Here is a 26,912-nt window from a genome sequence, read left to right as displayed (position 1 = left end):
GATGTAACGCAGGGGATGGTGTGTTCAGGGTTATCTGCAGTGTTAGTTTTTCTGCCACACATAGCGTTTTGCTTTTAGGTTAAAAAGTAGAATTTTGGTCTCATCTGACCAGAGCACCTTCTTCCACATGTTTGCTGTGTCCCCCACATGGTTTCTCACAAACTGCAAACAGGACTTCTTATGACTTTCTTTCACCATGCAGAAGAGTTGGTGGAGTGGATAACAAAGCCGTCCTCATCCTCTGTCACCCAGATTCAGAGTAGTTTGCCCTCCAACTCAGCTGCCAAAGTGGCCTTTTCCACCGGCTCTTTGTCCACAGTAACTACTTCCATAGCCCCACCACCATGGCATGCACAGAGGAGTCCCCAGAACTATTCAACCAGTGTAGGGTACATGCTACTGGAGAATGTGCAGCAATTTGAAGGCTCCAATGTTGGTTCCCAGGTTGAGGAAGGGAGTAATGTGAGCCTAGAGAGAGAGGAGGTGCCCAAGAAGGACAAAAAACAGGTAAACTGCCAAGTTTGCTTCAGTGACGAGAAGGGAGGGAATGATCAGGTCCCTGGCTGTACGTGGGTGCCTGAGAGGAGGAGGCACAACTCAAACAAGGCAAGATGTCCTCTAGGGGGCAGATTAAGGGCAGCCACCCTATTGCATCACACCATAGAGCTCCGCAGGTGCAGGCCGCGCTGCTGACTCCCCACTAAAAGTTTCTTGGTGGGGGCCTTTTTTAACACGTGTGCAGCAGATTGCACCTTTGCTGTTTGCAACCCATGTCTGAAGTGGATCAAGTGTGGTCAGAACAGAAGCAGCTTGGGCACCACATGCTTGACCAGACATATGATGACCTGCCATGTAGTCCATTGGCAACAGCACTTGAAAGACCCACATCAAAGAAAAAGGCTGCTCCTTGCTCCTCATCTGGGATCTAAAACCCTACTATACCTCCCGTTCTCTCAAAAACCTGCACTGAGAGGAATGAAGGTATAGCAATAGGTGTCCCAAGAACTTGCAGCCAACCTGCTAGCAGTACACCACCATATGATTTTAGCAGGCAAATCTCCCTATCCCAGTTTCTAAACCATAAAAAGAAATTTGGTCCCAGCCATCCACATGCTCAGTGTCTAAATACTAGCTTGGCCAAATTTCTAGCACTGCAACTGATGTCTTTTCAGCTGGTAGACCCTGCCCCCTTTTGTGGAATATGCTGTACCTCAGTGGTAGGTCTCAAAACACCATTTCTTTTCACAGAAGGCCATTCCGGCTCTCTACCGGCATGTGGAAGTCCATGTTTTGGCCTCGATGGACAGGGCGGTCAGCAGTAAGGTTCATATTACCGCTGACTCATGGTCCAGCAGGCATGGGCAGGGACAATACCTTTCCTTCATGGCACACTGAGTAACTCTGCTGGCAGCTGGGAATGATGCAATACAGGGTTCAGTGCTGTTGGAGCTTTTTCTACCACCATGCCTCCAAAATTCTAGTAGTGATCCTGCTACAGCTCTCTCCTCCATCCCCTCTTCATCTTCCTCTATGGCCTCTTCTGCAAATGTATCCTTTGAACCAGCGGGGCTCTGTAAGCATTAAAAGGGCTATGCAAGCAGTCAGGCTAAAAGATGCCATGGGGTGCTTGAGTTGTTCTGCCTAGGGGTCAGGAGCCACACCAGAGCAGAGATTCTGTCAACTCTTCAGAGGCAGGCTTGGAGGTGGTTGATGCCACACCAGCTTCAGCCAGGAATGGTTGTATGTGACCCAGCCTTACAGGATCTCCTGAGGCAGGCCAGAAATGTCTGTGGTCATTTCCTCTGGTCATACAATGCCAGTGCTTGGCTGGCTGACATTCAAAGGGAATGCAACCTGCCCACCAACCGCCTCATTTGTGACATGCCCATCAGGTGGAACTCAACCTTGGCAATACTGCAGCAGCTGCAAACACAGTAGAGGGCCATCAATGAGTACCTGTGTGAGTATGGCACCAGGACAGGGTCAGAAGAGGTTGGCTTTTTTTCATTACGCCAGTGGCTACTGATCAAGGATACATGCACTGTCCTGTCACCATTTGAGAAGGCCACAAGGATTGTGATCTGCAACAATGCATGCATCAGTGACACTGTCTCTCTAGTCTTCCTGTTGGAGCACACACTTCCTGGAATCATGGACAGGGCACTCGAGGCTGAAAAGCGGGAGGAAGAGGAGGACTTCCTTACCTCTCAAGGCCCCCTTTATCCAGATAGCATTTCTGTGGGCCCGCAAAACACACAAGAAGAAGAGGAGGAGGAGGCGGAGGAGGATTGTGTCAGCATGGATGTAGAGGATAACATTCAGCAGCAGGCTTCAATGGATGATTTTCAGTCCTGCGAAACCCAAAGAGTTGTATGTGGCTGGGAATAGATAGTTACATATCATGTGCTCCTTAGTAACCCAGAGGAATCAGATGCCTCTGCAAACGTATGCTGCATGGCCCCCTTGATTCTGCAAAGCCTGCAAAAGGACCCTAGGATTTGTGGTATCAAGGAGAAGGATCATTACTGGCTGACAACCCTCCTTGATCCATGTTACAAGGGTAAGGTTGCAGAACTCATCCTTCCTGTCAGGGCTGAGCTCAGCCCTTCCTTCTCAAAGCTGGCTGCTCAGCTGTCAGCTAATTGTCAGCTCCTATATCTCCACTGTGACTCACTTGCTGATGATATCCTGCTCGTCAGTCCTACCTACTTAAGATGTCCAGTCCAGATGATCTCTGCATTCACCTTGGTCACATCTCTAGAGACGCTCTCATCTGTTCCTGTTAAAGACTTGCTTGGCTGACATTCCTTCTGGCTCCAGATCCTGTTTGCTGTTCTACTACGCTCATCTCTGGCTCCCTGATGCCTTTGCTTGTCTGACTATCCATGCTGGTTCCTGAACTCTGGCTATGTTTTGACTATATTTACTTTTTTTTTATCATTATTCAACTCAAGTGTGATTGAACTGTACTTCTGTCTCAGTCTGATTCATGGTTTCTGACAGTAGGTGAAGGCCATGAATTCAGAAGATGCAGTCAATCCACTTGTTGGTAATATTTTTTCCAGATTGGATGAGCAGGATCACCGCATGGATCCGTTTTCCATGGCGTTACAAATGCTCCTGAGTCACATAGGTTAACCTGGAATCTTCCACTATGGCTGCTCCTGTACAACCTGTGTTGCAGGCCATCCCTGCTACTGCTCTAGTCTCTGTGCAGGCACCCGCCTTGAGTCTACCTCTATAAGAGGTATGTCTGGTTCCGCTCCTCTTCCCCAGCAATATGGGGGCGATCCAGTCCAATGCAGAGGGTTTTTCAACCAGGTTGAGATATACTTTGAGATTCTTCCACAGGCGTTTCCCACGGACAGAAGCAAAGTAAGTGTCATGATATCTTTGCTTTCTGAGAGAGGCTTGGCTGGGGCAAACCCTCTATGGGAGACACAAAAACAGGTTGTCTTGAGTTACCCTGAGTTTGTGGCCTCCTTTAAAAGGGTCTCATCTGCATAAAACAGAGTACGAGAACTGTTGCCGATTACGCCAATGAATTCTGTACTCTGGCAGCAGAGGTTGCTTAAAACAAAGAGGCACTCGTGGCTGCTTTTTTTCATGGTCTCTCGGATACCATCAAGGATGAGATAGCAGCCCGAGATATAACCACTGAGCTGGAGAAGTTGATCATGTTTGCCATTCTCATTGACTCCAGACTCAGAGAAAGACTCCCTTTTAGGGAGCGCTTGCGGAAGCCTCCTATACATTTGTCTCCAAACTTTGCAGTCCCACCCTTGCCCCCCTCACCTCCCATGCCTCCTGGTACTGAGTCGGTCTGTGAAGATGAACCTATGCACTTGGGCTTCACGCATATCTCTGCGGATAAGAGAACCATTAGGAGGAGGGAGAGATTGTGTCTTTATTGTGGCCAGGCAGGGTATTTTTTGAAGTCTTGTGCTACCCATCAAGGGAACACCAGAACCTTAAGGTCCTGTCATGGACAGACCTTAGGTGGTGTTGTTTTCGTCCCCAGTTATCCAGAAGGATAAGCTTCTGGTTTTGGTTACCCTTTCATGGACTGAGTTGTCCATCGAGATACAAGCTCTAATTAACTCATTGACTCTGGGGCTGCAAGCCTGTTCATTGATGCTGCCTTTGTAGTGCAGCACGTGATTCCGATGCAGCTTTGTGACACTCCACTTGCCATTGAGGCTCTTGATGGGAGACATCTACAGCCTGCCCATGATGACTCATGAGACTGTTCTATTGTCCATGGCAGTAAGGGCTCTTCACCATGAGATAATCCAATTCCAAGTTATTTCCTCACCTAAGTTTTCACTGGTTATTGGTTATCCCGGTTACAGAGGCACAACCCCTCTTTTGACTGGATCCATGCTGAGGTTCTCTCCAGATCACCACGATGCAGTAAGACATGCTTCCAGAAGGTAGTCAAGGTCCTGTGCACTTCTTCACTCTCCTCACTGCTGGAGGACTACTGCAGTTTTAGCGATGTCTTTGACAAAGGTCAAGCCAGTAGTTTGCCTCCACAATGGTCGTATGATTACACAATTGACCTTCAGCCTGTGGCATACCCCCTTGTGGCCGGGTTTACCCTTTGTTGGTCTTTGAGAATAATGCCATGGGGGAGAATGTTTCATAGGCAAATCCTTGTCTCCTGTTTGATGCTGGTTTCTTCTTTGTGAAGACGAAGAGTGGTGAACTAAGACCTTGCATTGATTATAGGGGTCTCAATCATTTCACGATTAAAAATGCCTATCCGATTCCATTGATTATGGAGTTCTTTGACCGCCACAAGGGAGCAACGGTTTTCCCGAACCTTGCTTTGAGAGGGGCATGCCATCTCGTGAGGATTAAGGAGGGCGATGACCGATGAGTGGAAAATTGCGTTTAATACCAGAAGAGGCCATTATGAGTAGCTCCTAATGCCTTTTGACATTTGTAATGCCCCAGAAGTTTTCCAGGAATTTATTAACAATGTCCTCTGAGATTTGTTGCAGTTATGCGTGGTGGTTTATCTCGACAATATCCTCATATTTTTCGAATCTCTGGAGAGCCACCACACAGATTTCTGTTGTGTGCTTCAGAAACTAAGAGAGAACAATCTCTATTGTAAATTGGAGAAGTGCGAATTCCATCCTGAACAGGTTAAATTCCTAGGTTATGTCATTTCCACTGCTGGTTTTGCAATGGACCCAAATAAACTTTCATCAGTCCTACAGTGGCCCCTACCCATGGGTTTACATCCTCTGCAGAGTTTTCTTGGCTTTACCAACTATTATCGGACGTTTATTTGTAACTTCTTGTCTCTGGTCAAGCCCCTGACTAATATTACCAGAAAGGACGGTAACCCACAGAGTTGGTCTTCAGAGTTAATTAAGGCCTTTGAGAGTCTCAAGGCTGCCTTTGTTTCTGCTCCTGGCACATCCTGATCCTATGCTACCTTTTTATCCTTGAGCTTGATGCTTCTGAGATTGGAGTTGTCGCCCTTCTGTCTCAACCTCTGAGAGCACTATGTGTCCTTGTGGCTACTTTCCCAAGAAATTTTCACCTGCAGAGTACAATTATGAGATTGGTGAGAGCTGTTGTTGGCGATCATTTTAGCCCTGAAAGAATGAAGACGTCTCCTCCAAGGTACCACTGTGCCGGTCCTCATTCTTACTGACCAGAAGGGCGCAATTGGCTCTTTTCTTGTCTAGTTTCAATTACAGTGTCTCATTCTTACCCAGTACTAAGAATGTAAGGGCTGACGCTTTGTCACAACACTTTTATTCTACTTCCAAGATAGAGTCGGTTCCGGTTTCTGTGGTTCCTCCTGATCATATTCTAGCTAAAGTTCGCACCAGTCTCACTTCTCCTTTGGGTGCCAAAATTCTTGCTGTTAAGGTCCATGCTCCTCCTGAGAAAACTTGTAACTGCTGCTTTGTCCCAGAGAGTCTCTGTATTGCTGTGTTCCAGACAATTCTCCCAAGGCTGCTGGCCACCCTGGGAAGAATCAACTCTTTTGGGCCATTTACCAATAATTCTGGGGGCCTAGTCTACATGCTTATGTAACCACCTTCATAGCCACCTGTTCCATGTGTGCCCAGAGTAAGACTCCACAACACCTTCCAGTGGGCCTCCTACAACCCATACCCAATGGAGAGAGGCTCTGGATCCACCTGTCTATGGATTATATTGTGGCGTTACCCAACACCCGGGGTGTGACGGGAGGGCACATGGAACCCAGAATCCCTTGAAAAGGTTGGGAAACCCACATTTCAGCTCCCCATACAACTCTCATGTCTAAGTCACCCTGTGCCATCCTGAGAAAATATATCTTGGATTACTTAAAATGTAAGTAAGTAATATTTTTCCACAGTATCTCCCAGGATATATGTGAAGACTATTCTTAGGTTGTTAATTCTGAACAATACACAATCCTTGAAAGAGCTGATTACATTGACCTCCAGAGATAGACTGTCTGCTCACCTAGGCTGCCTTAAGTGCTGTGTTAATTGACATGTTAATTAAGTAATTGTATTTTAAGTTATTGGTATAGGGGAGGGGGGAGTATCCATGAGCAGCACTACCTCATTATCTAACCCCTTGTGTTAAAAGTGTATAAAAAGGCTGTATTCTGTTCAATAAAGGTTTTCAAGATTCTACAAGCTATTTTTGGCTAGACATGTATTCAATGCAGCTAAGAGAATATATCTCTCTGATAGTCAGATTGGAGGAAGTGGGATATACTGATGGAAGTACTCAATTGGAGTGTGGGATCAGATCCGTCACATGGGGCAACACAGTTATCCTTATGATGGTTCTCGAAAATGTACCATTGTATTCCACTTAAGAAGTTACCCACTTCTAAGGAATTGGCTTCCATTTTTGCTTTGGAGATCTTTCGCTTACCTGGGCTACCCAAGGTGATTGTCTCGAACAGGGGTAGTCAGTTTGTGTCCCGGTTCTAGCAAGCCTTTTGTGCCAGTTGGGAATTCAGCTTGCTTTCTCCTCTGCATATCACCCACAGTCTAATGGGGCCACAGAATGAGCCAATCAGTCCTTGGAGCAATTCCTAGTTGCTATATTTCTGACCATCATAACAACTGGTCAGACCTTTTACCGTGGGTGGAGTTTGCTCACAACAGTGCCTTGAATTCTGCTTCCCGATTGTCCCTGTTTATGGCGAATTATGGTTTCCAACCTTCCACGTTGCCTGAATAATTTTGTTCCACAGAGTATTCCTGCATTAATGGAGCATCTCTGTGGTCCATTTGGTCCATTTGGGCACAAGTCCATGAGGCTTTGCAACATGCTAATGATAGGTACAGACTCCATACTGACAGACCTGCCTCTCTGAAGTTTCCCGCCACGGTTTATTGGATGTTTTCATATTCTTTGCAGGATTAACACAGTGGGCTTACGCATTAGACCTTCCTTCTAATATGTGTATCTCAAAATGTATTTCATGTCTCCTTATTAAAACCTTTGGTCTGCAACCGCTTTACCACCTTGGAACTCCCCTCACAGTGTACAGGTTGAGAACCATGAGGAGTATGAAGTACTGTCCATTGTTGACTCCCATAGGTTCCATGGGCGCATATGGTACCTGGTGCATTGGAAAGGGTACAGTCCAGAGAAATGCTCTTGGTTCTCATCCTCATATGTACATGCCCCTGATTTCCATATACGTTTTCCCCTCAAGCCTGGTGGTCCTCCAAGGGGAAGGGGTCATTAAGAAGGGCTGGGCCTAGCTCTTCCTTCACAAAGCTGGCCGCTCAGGTGTCAGCTAATTGCCAGCTCCCATCTCTCCACAGTGACTCACTTGTTGATGATATCCTGCTCGTCCATCCTGCCTACTTATGTCATCCAGTCCAGATAATCTCTGCCTTCACCTTGGTCACATCTCTAGGTTCGCTCTGCTGTGTTCCTGTTAAGACTTGCTTGGCTGACATTCCTTCTGGCTCCAGATCCGGCTTGCTGTTCTACTACGCTCCTCTCTGGCCCCCAGATGTTTTGGCTTGTCTGACTATCCATTCCGGTTCCTGAAATCTGCCTATGTTTTGACTAAGTTTACTCGGCTTACTTTTTTTTGTTATTATTATTATTCAACAAGTGTGATTTAACAGTACTTCTGTCTCAGTCTGATTCATGATTTCTGACACTGCCTTTACAGAGGGAGCAGAGGATGAAACATCTTCAGGGGGCCTTGAAGAAAGGTTTATGCAATTCATTTCCAGACCCTGGGAGGTTACAATTTCCTGGTGATGGACAATGTGTTGGTCAGGATTCGTGCAATCAGAGGAAGAGCGCTGGAAAGGTGGCCGGCTGACTGATGCCTTTAAACAATTTTTCAGTCCTCAACACCAAGGTCTGTTCAGTTCTAGAAACCATTGCCATAATCTGCATTAAACGTAAGAATATCTAGGGGCAAGAGCAGACTTGTAGACCTTTCCAACAGAGCATCCACTGGGTTACTGGGTCTTGAGGATGGACCACTGGCCAGAACTTGCTCAATATGCAATTGAGCTACTGGCTTGTCCTGCATCCATCATGCTTTCTAAACACACATTCAGTGCTATTGGAGGGTTTGTAATGGATCAAAGAATGTGCCTGTCCACAGACTCCATTGATAGGCTCACATTCATAAAAATAATCTGTCTTGAATCAACATCTATCAAGCAACTGATGCTGATGTAACTGAATTTGCTATGGATGTGGGATCCCTTGAAGAGCTGCCTATGCTGATGCTAGGGGAAAACCCATAACTTAAGGGCTTTCAGTAACGTTGATTGCTGAAGCCGAATTCAAGATGATGTGTTTTAATATACAAGCCTATGGTTTTAGCCATAGGCAGGGAGAACAACTTTGTATCAGTACATGGTATACATTCAAATATATTGTTCTACCTAAAGCTACAAAGCTGACTACATTTATACACTCTAAAAGGGGGTGGAGGTCTTGTGAGTCTTTTTGAAGGTCTAATCAAGTTGTAATTGTATTTATATTCACAAAGGGATGGTCACTTCGCACCTAGGTGTCACTTCCAGATTCTCTGGGAAAATGCCCGTTCACAACTGGAGGTGTGAATGGCATTTGGACACTATCAAGACAGTTATAAACACATCCTGTGTATTTGAAACAAATACACTTGCTTAATCAGAATACATGTTTTTGATAATCATGACAAAATTGTTTATAAATAAATGGCAATTCCATTTACCCGCTCAATCCCATCTTTTGGTCAAATTAAAAATTGACCACATAACTAACAAAACATAAGATAACAGTACTAAACCAAACAATTCACATAGTGGTTGTGGACAGTTGGGTTCTTGACTATTCAGTATAGAGATTCTTTTGGTGACAGTTAAAGCTGTGTAGGGCCTAACTAGATGTGAATATTAATTGTCAAGATAATGGGGAAGATGGAAAAAACAAAGTCTCATAACACTTATAAAACCTAACACAAATGGCATTTTAAATAAAAGCAGATACAACTACAATTCCTATCAATCGCTCCAACATCTCTCTAACTGCCTAATATTAGTTGAAATATATATTTTTCTAGTTCATATTCCTCCTAATTTATGTTCACGCAATTTACTTCTGCAGAAAAACCTCATTTTGCTTTTTTGAAGGCTAAACAAAAATGAAAAAAAATACAAAAAAATGACTAAAATAAAAATTACACGTTGATCTAACAATGTATGAAGAAAACCAAGTCTTTTGTTGATTCCTCCGCTGTAACTTTGACAGCTAGTCTATAAGACTCCACTGCAACACCTTAAGAACGCATACAATGTTCATACATAATCTTCTTTTCTTCAGGACTATCGCAGTCCACATGACAGGAAACTTCCGGTAGGTGTGCAGATCTTTTTGCGTTTTTGATTTTCTTTTTAGACAGCTGACATGATAAGTATCAAAGTTCTTCAGACATTTACAAAGCTTTTGAAAGCACTCTTCTCCATCAATGCTGTTTGTGGCTGATGTCATAAAGCCACAAAATCAGGGAGGAAATTTATGAAGATGGCGTCACTCAGATTGTTAGTCCAACATTTGATCATTAACAAAAATGCCCATAAAGCCGTTGAGTTTTTTTTTACTGCTGAAGTAAATCTATGTTCTAGAGGCAAATACGATCTAGAAAAAAAGAAAAACGTAAACCATTATCATTCAGTATAAAATATTATTCAACTGTCATTTAATCTAGACTATCCTGAATTCAATGAAACATTTACTTCACATTCATACATACACTAGGGACAATTTAGACAGTATACAATTAACCTACCAGCATTTCCCCGGAGTATGGGAGGAGACTGGAGTACCCGGAGGAAACCCATGCAGGCACAGGGAGAACACGCAAACTCCATGTAGGTAAAGTTGTGGTTTGAATCAACTGTTTTGCTGATACAGAACTTTGGGCATGTTAATACAACTAACATGACATAACAATTCATGGATCTCACACACATATATACAACAAACATAACCCTCACACTTAACCAACTACACCCTGTAGACAAAAATATTATGCAGGACAATAAGTTTCTTTCATTTCCTCTCTCTTTTTTTTTCAACACTTTTTTAGCCTTTTAGTGGTACAAAACCCCTGTGTGCTTTTGTTCCATTCCTTGAGGGACTCAGCCACTCCTGTTCCCAAGGTGAATCTTTGGCAATCCAGGAGAAGCTCCCGGTGGGATCACACAGACCCCAATCTGGGGTGTACTCGGTGGTACAATTCCCCATCTCACACGGTGGTGAGACTTCCTCAAGAATTCATCTATTATTAAATCCAATGGTCACACAGACACAATTTTACTTAATAATAGCAGGAACTGTATATCTGGCCTCCAATCCTGGCCAAGGATCTGTACCAGACTATACACTGTACTAATCGGTCACACAGACCGACAGGCACACAACTGAGGGGGTTGTTAGTCACAGAAGCTGCTGAAAAAAGAAGGAAGATGTAAGAACACACTCCTTTCTAAAAAGGAAACAGTCCACTTATATGCTAGATACATGGCAGCACATATGACAGGCACACAACTGAATAGGGTCACACAGACAGATTAAAACAGTTCACAAATGTAACAAGCACTCCTTTAGACAAGTCACTCATGCAGGACACACAGCATCACATATTCCAACAAATGGGGCAGTACAGTAACAAAAACATGTCAATAGGAGAAAATTCTAGAGTATAGAATCTGATAGTTTATAGGCACTGTGCAGAATAGGAGAGATAGTACATCTGCTCATGGTGTAGTTTTATGGAGAACTACGCAGACGCGAAACGAAAAATAGAATTTCATTCAAAACTGGTACTACGGTTTCAAGCGGCGCTGTTTTTTAAGCAGGCCATCACCCTCAGCAATAAACCAGGGCCTCACCACACATAGTACCTTATCAGCCACAACCTATGAATGATCCCTTGAGTCCGAAGACCCGATTCTTGACCTGGCTGGTCACCCAGACGCAGGAAATGCAAAAATCCTAGCTAAGCACACATTGCACCTGAAATAGGGCAAGTCATTCACACAGAACACACACTTGCAAGGACAGTAATAAGTACAGATAGTATGGAAAGTAAAAAAAAAAACGTAAAAATAACAAAATTCAACAGTCAAGCTTCTTGGAAAGAGTACTTCTACGTGACACCGACTTACAAAAATCAGTACAGCACAAGGGGAAGTCACAGTAAGCAGAAATTTAGCTTACCTTAGCCAGCAGAAGTGAATTCCCAGCTTGTGTTGTCCTGTTCCGTGTCTCAGCGGTGTCTGTAGAGTATCTTTTCCGGCATTCGAAGGACCAATTGATAGGGGAAAACCCATAACTTAAGGGCTTTCAGTAATTCTGATTCATGATTTCTGACACTGCCTTTAGAGAGGGAGCAGAGGATGAAACATCTTCAGGGGGCCTTGAAGAAAGGTTTATGCAATTAATTTCCAGACCCTGGGAGGTTACAATTTCCTGGTGATGGACAACGTGTTGGTCAGGATTCGTGCAATCAGAGGAAGAGCGCTGGAAAAGTGGCTGGCTGACTGATGCCTTTAAACAATTTTTCAGTCCTCAACACCAAGGTCTGTTCAGTTCTAGAAACCATTGCCATAATCTGCATTAAACGCAAGAATATCTAGGGGCAAGAGCAGACTTGTAGACCTTTCCAACAGAGCATCCACTGGGTTACTGGGTCTTGAGGATGGACCACTGGCCAGAACTTGCTCAATATGCAATTGAGCTACTGGCTTGTCCTGCATCCATCATGCTTTCTAAACACACATTCAGTGCTATTGGAAGGTTTGTAATGGATCAAAGAATGTGCCTGTCCACAGACTCCATTGATAGGCTCACATTCATAAAAATAATCTGTCTTGAATCAACATCTATCAAGCAACTGATGCTGATGTAACTGAATTTGCTATGGATGTGGGATCCCTTGAAGAGCTGCCTATGCTGATGCTAGGGGAAAACCCATAACTTAAGGGCTTTCAGTAACATTGACTGCTGAAGCCGAATTCAAGATGATGTGTTTTAATAAACAAGCCTATGGTTTTAGCCATAGGCAGGGAGAACAACTTTGTATCAGTACATGGTATACATTCAAATATATTGTTCTACCTAAAGCTACAAAGCTGACTACATTTATACACTCTAAAAGGGGGTGGAGGTCTTGTGAGTCTTTTTGAAGGTCTAATCAAGTTGTAATTGTATTTATATTCACAAAGGGATGGTCACTTCGCACCTAGGTGTCACTTCCAGATTCTCTGGGAAAATGCCCCCTCACAGCTGGAGGTGTGAATGGCATTTGGTCACTATCAAGACAGTTGTAAACACATCCTGTGTATTTGAAACAAATGCGCTTGCTTAATCAGAATACATGTTTTTGATAATCATGACAAAATTGTTTATAAATAAATGGCGATTCCATTTACCCGCTCACTGACTATCCTGTTCCTCCTCAATCTTGTTGATGTTAGCTTCCAACAATATTTTTGGTGCAGAGCACCACCAAAGGCCCAATTTTTCTGCCCCTGTTCAACCACTTCAATACAAGGTATTTATACACCCTTCCTTCCCAGACCAATGTTTAGCTTTCAGTGCTCACATTTTGAATGCCAATTACTCAGTCATTCAACACTGTACCCAAACAACATTTTTATAATTTTTTTCTTTCAAATAGAGCTTTCTTTTGGTGGTATTTAATCACCACTGGGTTTTTTTTTTGTTTTTTTTTTAGACAAAAGTGAAAAAATAGCAAACATTTTGAAAAAAAACAAAACACTTTTTCTTTAGTTTCTGTGATAAAATTTTGCAAATAAGTCATTTTTGTTCATAAATTTGAGCCACAATGTATACGGCTACATCTCTTTGGTAAAAATAACCCAAATTAGTGGATATTATTGGATATTATTTACTCTCTGTAACTCTCTACAACCTATGGTGCAAATCATTGAAAATTGATCACATCTGATTACATCTGATGCATTGCCTATCTCATTGAAAAGTAGACAGTCAAAGGTATTTAGCAAGAGGCATGGTGAATTTTTGAAGTTGTAATTTTTTCCCACAATTCTTGGGAAATTTAAGATTTTTTTTTTTTAATCCCAAAATTGTCATAATAACAAGTTATTTCTCACACACAGCATATGCATACTTCCAATTACACCCCAAAATACATTCTTCTACTCCTCTTGAGTATGATGATACCACATGTGTGTGACTTTTTCACAGCCTGGCCATACAGAGAGGTCCAACATGCAGGGAGCACCTTCAGGGGTTCTAGGAGCATAAAATTACACCTCTAATTTCCTAACCACCTATTACATTTGTGAAGGCCCTGGAGCCCCAGGACAGAGGAATTACCTACAAAATGACCCTATTTTGTAAAGTAGACACCCAAACATCTATTCTATGAGGCATACTGAGTCTTTTTAATGGTTCATTTTTTTCCACAAGTCTTAGGAAAATGTGGAAAGAAAATTAAAACTTTTTTTTACACAAAGTGGTCAGTTTATAATATATGTCTAACTCAAATCCTGTATATAGTAAAAATGACACCTCAAAATACATTATGCTACTCCTTCTGAGTATGGCAATATCACATGTGTGAGACTTTTACACAGTCTCGCCACATACAGAGGCCCAACATGCAGGGAGCACCATCAGGTGTTCTAGGAGTATAAATTACACATCTAATTTCCTAAAGACCTATTACACTTTTGAAGGCCCTGGCGCACCAGAACAATGGAATTATCCACAAAATGACATTTTGGAAAGCAAACACCCCAACGTCTATTCTATGAGGCATAATGGGTCTTTTAAAAGAGAAAGGGGGGGGGGGGGGTAAGGTGCGCTATGGGGACAGGAAATGCTGCTAAGAGTTTAAATAAACAGGCAGAACCTATGTATAAATATATAAAGAAATATATGAAAAATGTATAGAAAATGTGTACAAAATATATGGAAAAAAGGAGGCTGCCACTACCAGATATAACCAGCCTGATAGGTTGGAGGAAAATGCAAATACTGAAGTGGTAGCTACGGCGCTCTCCTACTATTAATTGAACACATATGACATATGGAAACCAGTATTTAAAATAAATAAATGACTAAATAGTTTTCTTAAGTGTTAGTGCCACCCAAATTTCTAAATGATTACTTTACAAATTGCATGTGAAATAATCAGCATAAAAAATACAATAATAAAAAAAAATATATATATATACTCGCTATAAAATTACAATATTAGAAAAATCATATATGCATTCTAAAATCCACACCTTAGTGCTATAAAAAGTGCTGTGTTCTTTTTAGTGCAAAAGTGCTAAGAAAGTTGCTATAATATATAATCCTAATGCATTAAAATCCATTAAAGAACCATCCAAGAATGTGAAATCGCAAAAAAAAAACAAAAAAACACAAAAAAATACACAAAATAGTAAAAAAAAAAGCAAAAATCCAAGAAAAAATCTAAATGAAAAAATAACTTCAAAAGATTCCTCAATAATCCAATCAAAGTGACATTGCTCTCAGTGTCTAATGTATCCTGAATTGCAACCGGTGTGTTTTCCATGCATAGGACATTTTTTTAATAAAAGATGACGTCCAATGATGAAACGCGTAGGGCGTGGCCTAATGTGAACGTACTCTCTCTCACAAGGCAGCGGTGAATACACTACACATCTTAAAGGCATATCTTAAAGGCGCTTTTTTTTTTCTTATCTATGTGAGTAACCTCTTTGCACAACAATAAAAATTGTATTTTAAACTGTATTACACTATGGATATTTTATTTTTATTTAAAATGAGGAAATGAGAAGTAACTGAATGGTAACCAGCTCCATACAGCGACACAGGGGCTCACACTGTGGAGGCGATTCAACCCCTGCAGGGGCAGAGGAGCTGGTGAGTGCGGAAGTTTGTCCTATGCACAGAAAACGCACCGGTTGCAATTCAGGATACATTAGACACTGAGCACAATGTCACTTTGATTGGATTATTGAGAAATCTTCTGAAGTTATTTTTTCCTTTGGATTTTTTCCTTTGGATTTTTTCTCTGATTTTTTTCTTTTTTTTGACTTTTTTGTGTTTTTTTTGTGTTTTTTGTGCTTTTTTTGTTTTTTGTTTTTTGCGATTTCACATTCTTGGATGGTTCTTTAATGGATTTTAATGCATTAGGATTATATAGCAACTTTATTAGCACGTTTTGCACTAATAAGCACACAGCACTTTTTATAGCACTAAGGTGTGGATTTTAGAATGCATATATGATTTTTCTAATATTGTAATTTTATAGCGAGTATATATATATATTTTTTTTTATTATTGTATTTTTTATGCTGATTATTTCACATGCAATTTGTAAAGTAATAATTTAGCAATTTGGGTTGCACTAACACTTAAGAAAACTATTTAGTCATTTATTTATTTTCAATACTGGTTTCCATATGTCATATGTGTTCAATTAATAGTAGGAGAGTGCCGTAGCTACCACTTCAGTATTTGCATAATGAGTCTTTTGAACAGTTAATTTTTTTTACACAAGTCTTCAGAAAAAGTGGAAAGGGAATGAAAATCTTTGATGGGCTGGTGACTGGTACTCGGGTACTCTGATGGGTGCTGACAGGTACTTAGATGGGCAGTGACAGGTACTCAGATGGGCTGTGACAGGTACTCAAATGGGTAGTGACAGGTACTTAGATGGGCAGTGTCAGGTACTCAGATGGTCTGTGATAGGTACTCAGGTACTCATGTACTCAGATGAACTGTGACAGGTAATCTGGTATTTGGGTACTCAGATGAACTGTGACAGGTTCTTGGGTACACAGATGGACTGTGACAGGTACTTGGGTACTCAGATGGACTGTGACAGGGACCTGGGTACTCAGATGGACTTCGACAGGTACTCAGGTACTCAGATGGGCTGTGACAGGTACTCAGGTACTCAGATATACTATGGCGGGTACTCAGGTACTAGGATACTCAGATGGGCTGTGACAGGTACTCAGGTACTCAGAAGTACTGTCACGGGTACTCAGGCACTCAGATATACTTTGACAGGTATTCAGGTACTCTGATGGCTTGGTGACAGATACTCAGGCAATCTTAAGGCCTGGTGACAGGTACTTGGGTACTGTGATGGGCTGGTGACTGGTACTTGGGAACTCTGATGGCCTGGTGAAATGAACTTAGATGGGCAGTGACAGGTACTCAGATGGGTAGTGACAGGTACTTAGATGGGCTGTGACAGGTACTCAGATGGACTGTGACAGGTACTCAGGTACTCAGATGGACTGTGACAGGTACTTAGGTACTTGGTTACTCAGATGAACTGTGACAGGTACTCGGGTACTCAGATGGACTGTGACAGGTACTCAGGTACTTTTGTACTCAGATGGACTGTGACAGGTATTCAGATACTCAGATAGACTGTGTCAGGTACTCTGGAACTCGGACTGTGACAGGTATCCAGGTACTCAGAGGGACTGTGACAGGTACTCGGTTACTTGTTTACTCAGATGAACTGTGGCAGGTTCTTGGGTACACAGATGGACTGTGCAGGTACTTAGGTACTCAGATGGACTGTGACAGGTACCTGGGTACTTGGGTACTCAGATGGACTTCGACAGGTACTCAGGTACTCAGATGGGCTGTGACAGATACTCAGGTACTCAGATATACTATGGTGGGTACTCAGGTAATCAGATACTCAGATGGGCTGTGACAGGTACTCAGGTACTCAGAAGCGCTGTCACAGGTACTCAGGCACTCAGATATACTTTGACAGGTATTCGGGTACTCTGATGGCCTGGTGACAGGTACTCAGGTGATCTTATGGCCTGGTGACAGGTACTTGGGTACTGTGATGGGCTGGTGACTGGTACTTGGGTACTCTGATGGCCTGGTGAAAGGAACTTAGATGGGCAGTGACAGGTACTCAGATGGGCTGTGACAGGTACTCAGATGGGCTGTGACAGGTACTCAGGTACTCAGATGGGCTGTGACAGGTACTTAGGTACTTGTGTACTCAGATGGATTGTGACAGGTACTCAGGTACTTCGGTACTCAGATGGACTGTGACAGGTATTCAGATACTCAGATAGACTGTGTCACGTACTCTGAAACTCGGACTGTGACAGGTACCCAGGTACTCAGATGGACTGTGACAGGTACTCAGGTACTCGTGGACTCAGATGAACTGTGACAGGTATTCAGATACTCATATGGACTGTGCCAGGTACTTGGGTACTCTGATGGCCTGGTGACAGGTACTTGGGTAATCTGATGGCCTGGTGAAAGGTACTTGGGTAATCTGATAGGCTACAGATAAGTACTCGGGTACTGTGATGGGCTGGTGACTGGTACTCGGGTACTCTGATGGGCGCTGACAGGTACTTAGATGGTCTGTGATAGGTACTCAGATGAACTGTTACAGGTACTCGTGTACTCAGATGAACTGTGACAGGTACTCGGGTATTTGGGTACTCAGATGAACTGTGACAGGTTCTTGGGTACACAGATGGACTGTGACAGGTACTTGGGTACTCAGATGAACTGTGACAGGGACCTGGGTACTCAGATGGACTGTGACAGGTACTCAGGTACTTGGGTACTCAGATGGACTTCGACAGGTACTCAGGTACTCAGATGGGCTGTTACAGGTACTCAGGTACTCAGATATACTATGGCGGGTACTCAGGTACTCGGATACTCAGATGGGCTGTGACAGGTACTCAGGTACTCAGAAGCGCTGTCACAGGTACTCAGGCACTCAGATATACTTTGACAGGTATTCAGGTACTCTGATGGCTTGGTGACAGATACTCAGGCAATCTTAAGGCCTGGTGACAGGTACTTGGGTACTGTGATGGGCTGGTGACTGGTACTTGGGTACTCTGATGGCCTGGTGAAATGAACTTAGATGGGCAGTGACAGGTACTCAGATGGGCTGCGACAGGTACTCAGATGGACTGTGACAGGTACTCAGGTACTCAGATGGGCTGTGACAGGTACTTAGGTACTTGTGTACTCAGATGAACTGTGACAGGTACTCGGGTACTCAGATGGACTGTGACAGGTACTCAGGTACTTTGTACTCAGATGGACTGTGACAGGTATTCAGATACTCAGATAGACTGTGTCAGGTACTCTGGAACTCGGACTGTGACAGGTACCCAGGTACTCAGAGGGACTGTGACAGGTACTTGGGTACTTATTTACTCAGATGAACTGTGACAGGTTCTTGGGTACACAGAAGGACTGTGGCAGGTACTTAGGTACTCAGATGGACTGTGACAGGTACCTGGGTACTCAGATGGACTGTGACAGGTACTCAGGTACTTGGGTACTCAGATGGACTTTGACAGATACTCAGGTACTCAGACATACTATGGTGGGTACTCAGGTAATCAGATACTCAGATGGGCTGTGACAGGTACTCTGAAACTCGGACTGTGACAGGTACCCAGGTACTCAGATGGACTGTGACAGGTACTCAGGTACTCGTGGACTCCGATGAACTGTGACAGGTATTCAGATACTCATATGGACTGTGCCAGGTACTTGGGTACTCTGATGGCCTGGTGACAGGTACTCGGGTACTCTGATGGCCTGGTGACAGGTACTTGGGTAATCTGATGGCCTGGTGAAAGGTACTTGGGTAATCTGATAGGCTACAGATAAGTACTCGGGTACTGTGATGGGCTGGTGACTGGTACTCGGGTACTCTGATGGGCACTGACAGGTACTTAGATGGGTTATGTCAGGTACTCAGATGGTCTGTGATAGGTATTCAGGTACTCGTGTACTCAGATGAACTGTGACAGGTACTCATGTACTCAGATGAACTGTGACAGGTACTCGGGTACTTGGGTACTCAGATGAACTGTGACAGGTACTCAGGTACTCAGATGGACTGTGACAGGTACCTTGGTACTCAGATGGACTGTGACAGGTACTCAGGTACTTGGGTACTCAGATGGACTTCAACAGGTACTCAGGTACTCAGACGGGCTGTGACAGGTACTCAGGCACAACAACACGTAACAACACGTACGTCCGGACTATAAAAGGGAAGTTCAATAGCCAGTGCACCACCCTTTGGGCTCCTTCTGCTAATCTTGTGTTTATCTCGTTTTAGTAGAAGTTTGGTAAGAGACGATTCACACTTTTCAGCCTTGTGCTTTTCAGTTCATTTCTGAAAAGCACGAGGCTGAAAAGCGCGAATCGTCTCTTACCAAACTTCTACTAACATGAGATAAACACGAGATTAGATGAGATTCTTGTGCTTGTGGGTTCGTATCTGTAACCGTAACTAGAACGAATGGAGGAGGGCCAGTGCCTCATCTGTGAGGAGATAATACTTTGGGCCCTAAACAAGGGAATGAGGGGCCAACTCACAACAAAAAGCCACGTGTGTGAGTTGGACCATATTACTCCTCCACCACCTCCAGCAACACCACCACCTCCAGCAACACCACCAGCCACACCCAACCCACCACAGCAGCCTGGAATGAAACGTGGAAGGAAGAGTTGAGAGTGATGGCCTGGGTTTTGTGTGGTCTGGCAAAAGACACAGGCTGTTTTAAGACTATAGCTTTGGGACATATATGTCATCTGCTGCTGCTCCCGATCTCTTGGAGTCCAGGACCGGATTGTGCTCCCTATTAAATGGACTCTTCAGGTTACCAATTTTGCCTGTCAAATAATTGATGTCTGCCCTGGGGTACAAAGGCTTCACCAATCCCAACTGTTTCACCAGCATTGCCTTCCTCTTTATTTTGTTATGACCCCTATTACATTTATAATTTTGAATTTGACAAATACTTGCCTATGTGTTTTACTTCAAAAAGGACAATTTGTTTGTGAGTAGGCAAGTACAATTAAAAAATACAAGCAACACCAACTCTTGTATCTCTTTAAGGTTAAAAAATACAAGGTAATAATGGTGTTGTGGTAACTTGACACACAAAACGACAAGAAATATTATGGAGATCACTATAAAGAAATGATTCTGGAGATCTGGAGAAAAAAAAGGAGATTACTAGAAAAAAAAAATATTATATTCTGGAGATCTGGAGAAAAAAAAAGAAAAAGATTATTCTGGAGATCACGAGAAATAATAAAAAGTCAGTTTGTCAGAACTGTGTGTGAATATCAGCAGCAAAACAACGTAATTCTTCTAGCATTATAAAAAAGAACAGAATGTGCTGCATTGAAAGATTTCAAAATTTGCTGCGAGATGAATGTGCTATCTCCATTACGAATGCTAGTTTTACCAGACCGAGCGAATCCACCTCGTACTTGATTCTGAGCATGCGTGGACTTTGGTGCGAGGACTTGTGTACACACGCCCGGACTTTCCAACAACAAAGTGAAGTTGGCAGAAAATTTGAGAACCTGCTGTCAAACATTTGTGGGGCGAAAATTCTGACAGCATACACACAGTCGGACTTTTCCGACAACAGGCTCACATTGAACATTTCCCATCGGAAAGCCTGACCGTGTATAAGCAGCATAAGAACCTACCAAAGGGACACAGTGGGATTGAACCCCCTGGATTGCTCTCTCATCCAAGCAAATTAAACTGTTAATTAAAGTGGTGGGACTGAGTGGACTGTGTGGATAATAAGCATTGGATAATATCCCCAAGTTACAAAATTCTGTGTACCTGAAATACTCACATTTCTGGTAATTCTGATCTGCACACATTCTAGAAAAGTAAAACTATGAAAATACCACTTAGACTAGACATGTGCACTTTGTTTAGTTTCAAATTCGTTTTTTAACTGGTTGCCGACCGCCGGCCATCAAATGACGGCCAGGCGGCGCACCTATTGTGGTGGGAGGACGTCATATGACGTCCTCCCGTTTAAACAGGGAATGCGCGCGATCGTGCGCGCGCATCCCTGTTTCTTCGGTGGCGGCGTGTCACAGAGACACCGCTCGCCACCGAAGGGGGTGAACAGCCATTCGTTATGGCTGCTTACCACGTGATCGGCCGTGATGAAGTCACGGCCAATCACAGATGGTCACACCCCGAACGTGCACGACGCATGCGCGCGATCGCGAGCGCGCTGCGCGTGCACGTCGGTGGCGGCGTGTTCCCCGCGAACACTGCTCGTCACCGACGCTGGTAAACAGCCATTGGCCGGCTGTTTACCCACGTGATCGGCTGTGATCTTTTCACAGCCGATCACCAAAATGTAAACAAACCGCGGTAATGGGATGTTACCGGGTTCTCCTCCTCACATACCGATCATGTGTGAGGAGGAGATTGCGGTAACATCTCGTTACCGCATACAGTGTACACCAATCACACTGATTGCCCCCCCCCCCAATAAAGAGGACCTGTCACCACCCCTCATAGTACCTGTCAATCACAGTCCATCAGAGTATTTGAGTACCTGTCCCAGCCCATCAGAGTACCCGAGTACCTGTCCCAGCCCATCTGAGTACCCGAGTACCTGTCCCAGCCCATCTGAGTACCCGAGTACCTGTCCCAGCCCATCAGAGTACCCGAGTACCTGTCCCAGCCCATCAGAGTACCTGAGTACCTGTCACAGTTCATCAGAGTACCCGAGTACCTGTCCCAGCCCATCTGAGTACCCGAGTACCTGTCCCAGCCCATCTGAGTACCCGAGTACCTGTCCCAGCCCATCAGAGTACCCGAGTACCTGTCCCAGCCCATCAGAGTACCCGAGTACCTGTCACAGTTCATCAGAGTACCCGAGTACCTGTCCCAGCCCATCAGAGTACCTGAGTACCTGTCCCAGCCTATCTGAGTACCCGAGTACCTGTCCCAGCCCATCTGAGTACCCGAGTACCTGTCCCGGCCCATCTGAGTACCCGAGTACCTGTCCCGGCCCATCTGAGTACCCGAGTACCAGTCCCGGCCCGACTGAGTACCCGAGTACCTGTCACCGCCCAGAGTACCCAAATACCAGTCACCAAACCATCAGAGTATCTGTCACCAGGCCATCAGAGTACCTGAGTACTTGTCACCATGCCATCAGAGTACCCGAGTACCTGTCACATCCATCAGAGTACCCGAGTACCTGTCACATCCATCAGAGTACCCGAGTACCTGTCACATCCATCAGAGTACCCGAGTACCTGTCACAGTCCATTAGAGTACCGAGTACCTGTCACAGTCCATCAGGGTACCCGAGTACCTGTCACAGTCCATTAGAGTACCGAGTACCTGTCACAGTCCATTAGAGTACCGAGTACCTGTCACAGTCCATTAGAGTATCGAGTACCTGTCACAGTCCATCCTGGTACCCAAGTACCTGTCACAGTCCATCAGGGTACCCGAGTACCTGTCACAGTCCATCTGAGTACCCGAGTACCTGTCACGGCAGATCAGGGTACCCGAGTACCTGTCACGGCACATCAGGGTACCCGAATACCTGTCACGGCACATCAGGGTACCCGAGTACCTGTCACAGCACATCAGGGTACCCGAGTACCTGTCACGGCCCATCAGGGTACCCGAGTACCTGTCACAGACCATCTGAGTACCCGAGTACCTGTCACAGTCCATCTGAGTACCCGAGTACCTGTCACAGTCCATATGAGTACCTGTCACCGCCCTTCAGAGTACCCAAATACCAGTCACCAAACCATCAGAGTATCTGTCACCAGGCCATCAGAGTACCTGAGTACTTGTCACCATGCCATCAGAGTACCCGAGTACCTGTCACATCCATCAGAGTACCCGAGTACCTGTCACAGTCCATTAGAGTACCGAGTACCTGTCACAGTCCATCAGGGTACCCGAGTACCTGTCACAGTCCATTAGAGTACCGAGTACCTGTCACAGTCCATTAGAGTACCGAGTACCTGTCACAGTCCATTAGAGTACCGAGTACCTGTCACAGTCCATCCTGGTACCCAAGTACCTGTCACAGTCCATCAGGGTACCCGAGTACCTGTCACAGTCCATCTGTGTACCCGAGTACCTGTCCCGGCCCATCTGAGTACCTGAGTACCGGTCCCGGCCCATCTGAGTACCCGAGTACCTGTCCCGGCCCATCTGAGTACCCGAGTACCTGTCACGGCAGATCAGGGTACCCGAGTACCTGTCACGGCACATCAGGGTACCCGAGTACCTGTCACGGCACATCAGGGTACCCGAGTACCTGTCACAGCACATCAGGGTACCCGAGTACCTGTCACAGCCCATCTGAGTACCCGAGTACCTGTCACAGTCCATCTGAGTACCCGAGTACCTGTCACAGTCCATATGAGTACCTGTCACCGCCCTTCAGAGTACCCAAATACCAGTCACCAAACCATCAGAGTACCTGTCACCAGGCCATCAGAGTTCCTGAGTACTTGTCACCAGGCCATCAGAGTACCTGAGTACTTGTCACCATGCCATCAGAGTACCCGAGTACCTGTCACATCCATCAGAGTACCCGAGTACCTGTCACAGTCCATTAGAGTACCGAGTACCTGTCACAGTCCATCAGGGTACCCGAGTACCTGTCACAGTCCATTAGAGTACCGAGTACCTGTCACAGTCCATTAGAGTACCGAGTACCTGTCACAGTCCATTAGAGTACCGAGTACCTGTCACAGTCCATCCTGGTACCCGAGTACCTGTCACAGTCCATCAGGGTACCCGAGTACCTGTCACAGTCCATCTGTGTACCCGAGTACCTGTCACAGTCCATCTGAGTACCCGAGTACCTGTCACAGTTCATCTGAGTACCCGAGTACCTGTCACAGTCCATATGAGTACCTGTCACCGCCCTTCAGAGTACCCAAATACCAGTCACCAAACCATCAGAGTACCTGTCACCAGGCCATCAGAGTACCTGAGTACTTGTCACCAGGCCATCAGAGTACCTGAGTACTTGCCACCAGGCCATCAGAGTACCAGAGTACCTGTCACCAGGCCATCACAGTACCCGAGTACCTGTCACCAGGCCATCAGAGTACCCGAGTACCTGTCACCAGGCCATCAGAGTACCCGAGTACCTGTCACCAGGCCATCAGAGTACCCGAGTACCTGTCACCAGGCCATCAGAGTATCCGAGTACCTATCTCCAGGCCATCAGAGTACCCGAGTACCTGCCACCAGGCCATCAGAGTACTCGAGTACCTGTCTCCAGGCCATCAGAGTACCCGAGTACCTGTTACCAGGCCATCAGAGTACCGGAGTACCTGTCACCAGGCCATCAGAGTACCCGAGTACCTATCTCCAGCCCATCAGAGTACCCAAGTACCTATTTGCAGCCCATGTCTCATAGAATATACGTTGGGGTGTTTGCTTTCCAAAATGGGGTCATTTTGTGGGTAATTTCACTGTCCTGGTGGTCCAGGACCTTCAAAAGTGTGATGGGTAGGAATGAAATGAGATGTGTCATTTATGCTCCTAGAACGCCTGAACGTACTACTTCAATGTTCGGCCTCTGTATGTGGCCAGGCTGTGCAAAAGTCCTACACATGTGGTATCACCATACTCAGGAGGAGTAGCAGAATGTATTTTGGGGTGTAATTTTTGCTATATACATGCTATGTGTTAGAAATATCTTATAACTTGACAATTTTGTGTAAAAAAAAAAATGCGTTTTAATTTTTTTACACATATTCCAAAAACTTCTGGAAAAAAATGAACCGTTCAAAAGACTCATTATGCCTCACAGATGATACGTTGGGGTGTTTGCTTTCCAAAATGGGGTCATTTTATGGGAAATTCCATTGTCCTGGTACTCCAGGGCCTTCAAAAGTGTAATAGGTGGTTGAGAAACGAGATGCGTAATTTTTGCTCGTAGAACGTCTGAAGGTACTACATCAATGTTAGTGCTCTGTATGTGGCCAGGCTGCGTAATAGTCTCACACACGTGGTATCACCATACTCGGGAGGAGTAGCAGAATGTATTTTGGGGTGTAATTTTTGCTATATACATGCTATGTGTTAGAAATATCTTATAAATTGACAATTTTGTGTAAAAATAAAATGTGTATTAATTTTTTTCCACATATTCCAAAAACTTCTGGAAAAAAATTAACCATTCAAAAGACTCATTATGCCTCACAGATTATACGTTGGGGTGTCTGCTTTCCAAAATGGGGTCATTTTATGGGAAATTCCATTGTCCTGGTACTCCAGGGACTTCAAAATTGTAATAGGTGGTTGAGAAATGAGATGCGTCATTTTTGCTCGTAGAACGTCTGAAGGTACTACATCAATGTTGGTGCTCTGTATGTGGCCAGGCTGTGTAAAAGTCTCACACATGTGGTATTACCGTACTCGGAATAAGTAGCAGAATGTATTTTGGGGTGTAATTTGTTGTATGCATATGCTGTGTGTGAGAAATAACCTGATAATATGACAATTTAGTAAAAAAAAAAAAAAAAAAAAAAAAAAAATCTTCATTTTGCAAAGAATTGTGGGAAAAAAATGACAACTTAAAAAAAACTCACCATGCTACTTACTTAATACCTTGGGATGTCTACTTTGTAAAAAGGGGTCATTTGGGGGGGATTTGTACTTTCCTGACTTGTTAGTGTCTCAAGAAATGAGGTACACCTGATGTACTGAAGGCCTCATCAGAAGTGATCAATTTTCAGCGATTGGCACCATAGTTTGTAGACTCTATAACTTTCACAAAGACCAAATAATATATACTAATGTGGGTTATTTTTTACCAAAGATATGTAGCACTATAAATTTTAGCCAAAATTTATGAAGAAAAATTACTAATTAGCAAAAATTTATGACAGAAACCAAGAAAAATGCATTTTTTTCACAAAATTTCCGTTTTATTTTATTAATAGCACAAAAAAATAAAAAACCCACTAGTGATTAAATACCACTAAAAGAAAGCTCTATTTGTGTGGAAAAAAGGACGCAAGTTTCATATGGATACAGTGTTGGATGACTGAGTAATTGTCATTCAAACTGTGAGAGCGCTGAAAGCTGAAAATTGGTCTGGTCAGGAAGGGGGTGTAACTGCACTGTATTGAGGTGGTTAATGAATTTAGACATATTTGTTAATTCGTAAATATTTGAATTTCCAAAGTTTTCGTTAATTCGGAAATCCAAAAATAAGAACAGAAATCCGAAAATTCAAAAATCCGAAAATTAGAAAATCTGAAATAATAACTAACTAATTATAACTTAACTATTACTGACTATTAAATTATAGGTATTGTAATTTCCTTTCAAATTTGGCTGTTAGTGAACGTAACAAATACAAATTTATCTGAAGTTACAAATTATCCATAAAAATGAAGTCCGCATCTAAAGTAATGGAACTTAACAAATTAATAATAATAAAAATTATAAAAATGTATTATTATTATTATGTATTATTATAGCATTCCGTTCCCTTTGTTTGGATGCGGCATTCTTTATTTCGGATAATTCGTAACTTCAGATCAATTTGTTACGTTCATTA

General features: G+C 43.9%; 1 protein-coding gene across 1 annotated transcript in view; it reads right to left on the bottom strand.

Annotated features, from left to right (window-relative positions):
• Positions 1 to 26,912, bottom strand: part of LOC143956752 (vomeronasal type-2 receptor 26-like) — a 181,196-nt gene that overhangs the window by 65,348 nt on the left and 88,936 nt on the right. The window lies entirely within an intron of this gene.

The sequence above is a fragment of the Lithobates pipiens genome, unplaced genomic scaffold (genome assembly GCF_037356315.1).
Source record: "Lithobates pipiens isolate NorthernLeopardFrog02 unplaced genomic scaffold, aLitPip1_a1.2 Scaffold_41, whole genome shotgun sequence".
Classification (NCBI taxonomy): domain Eukaryota; kingdom Metazoa; phylum Chordata; class Amphibia; order Anura; family Ranidae; genus Lithobates; species Lithobates pipiens.
The sequence above is the reverse complement of the archived record's forward strand: the minus strand, read 5'-3'. Positions and strand labels throughout refer to the sequence as shown.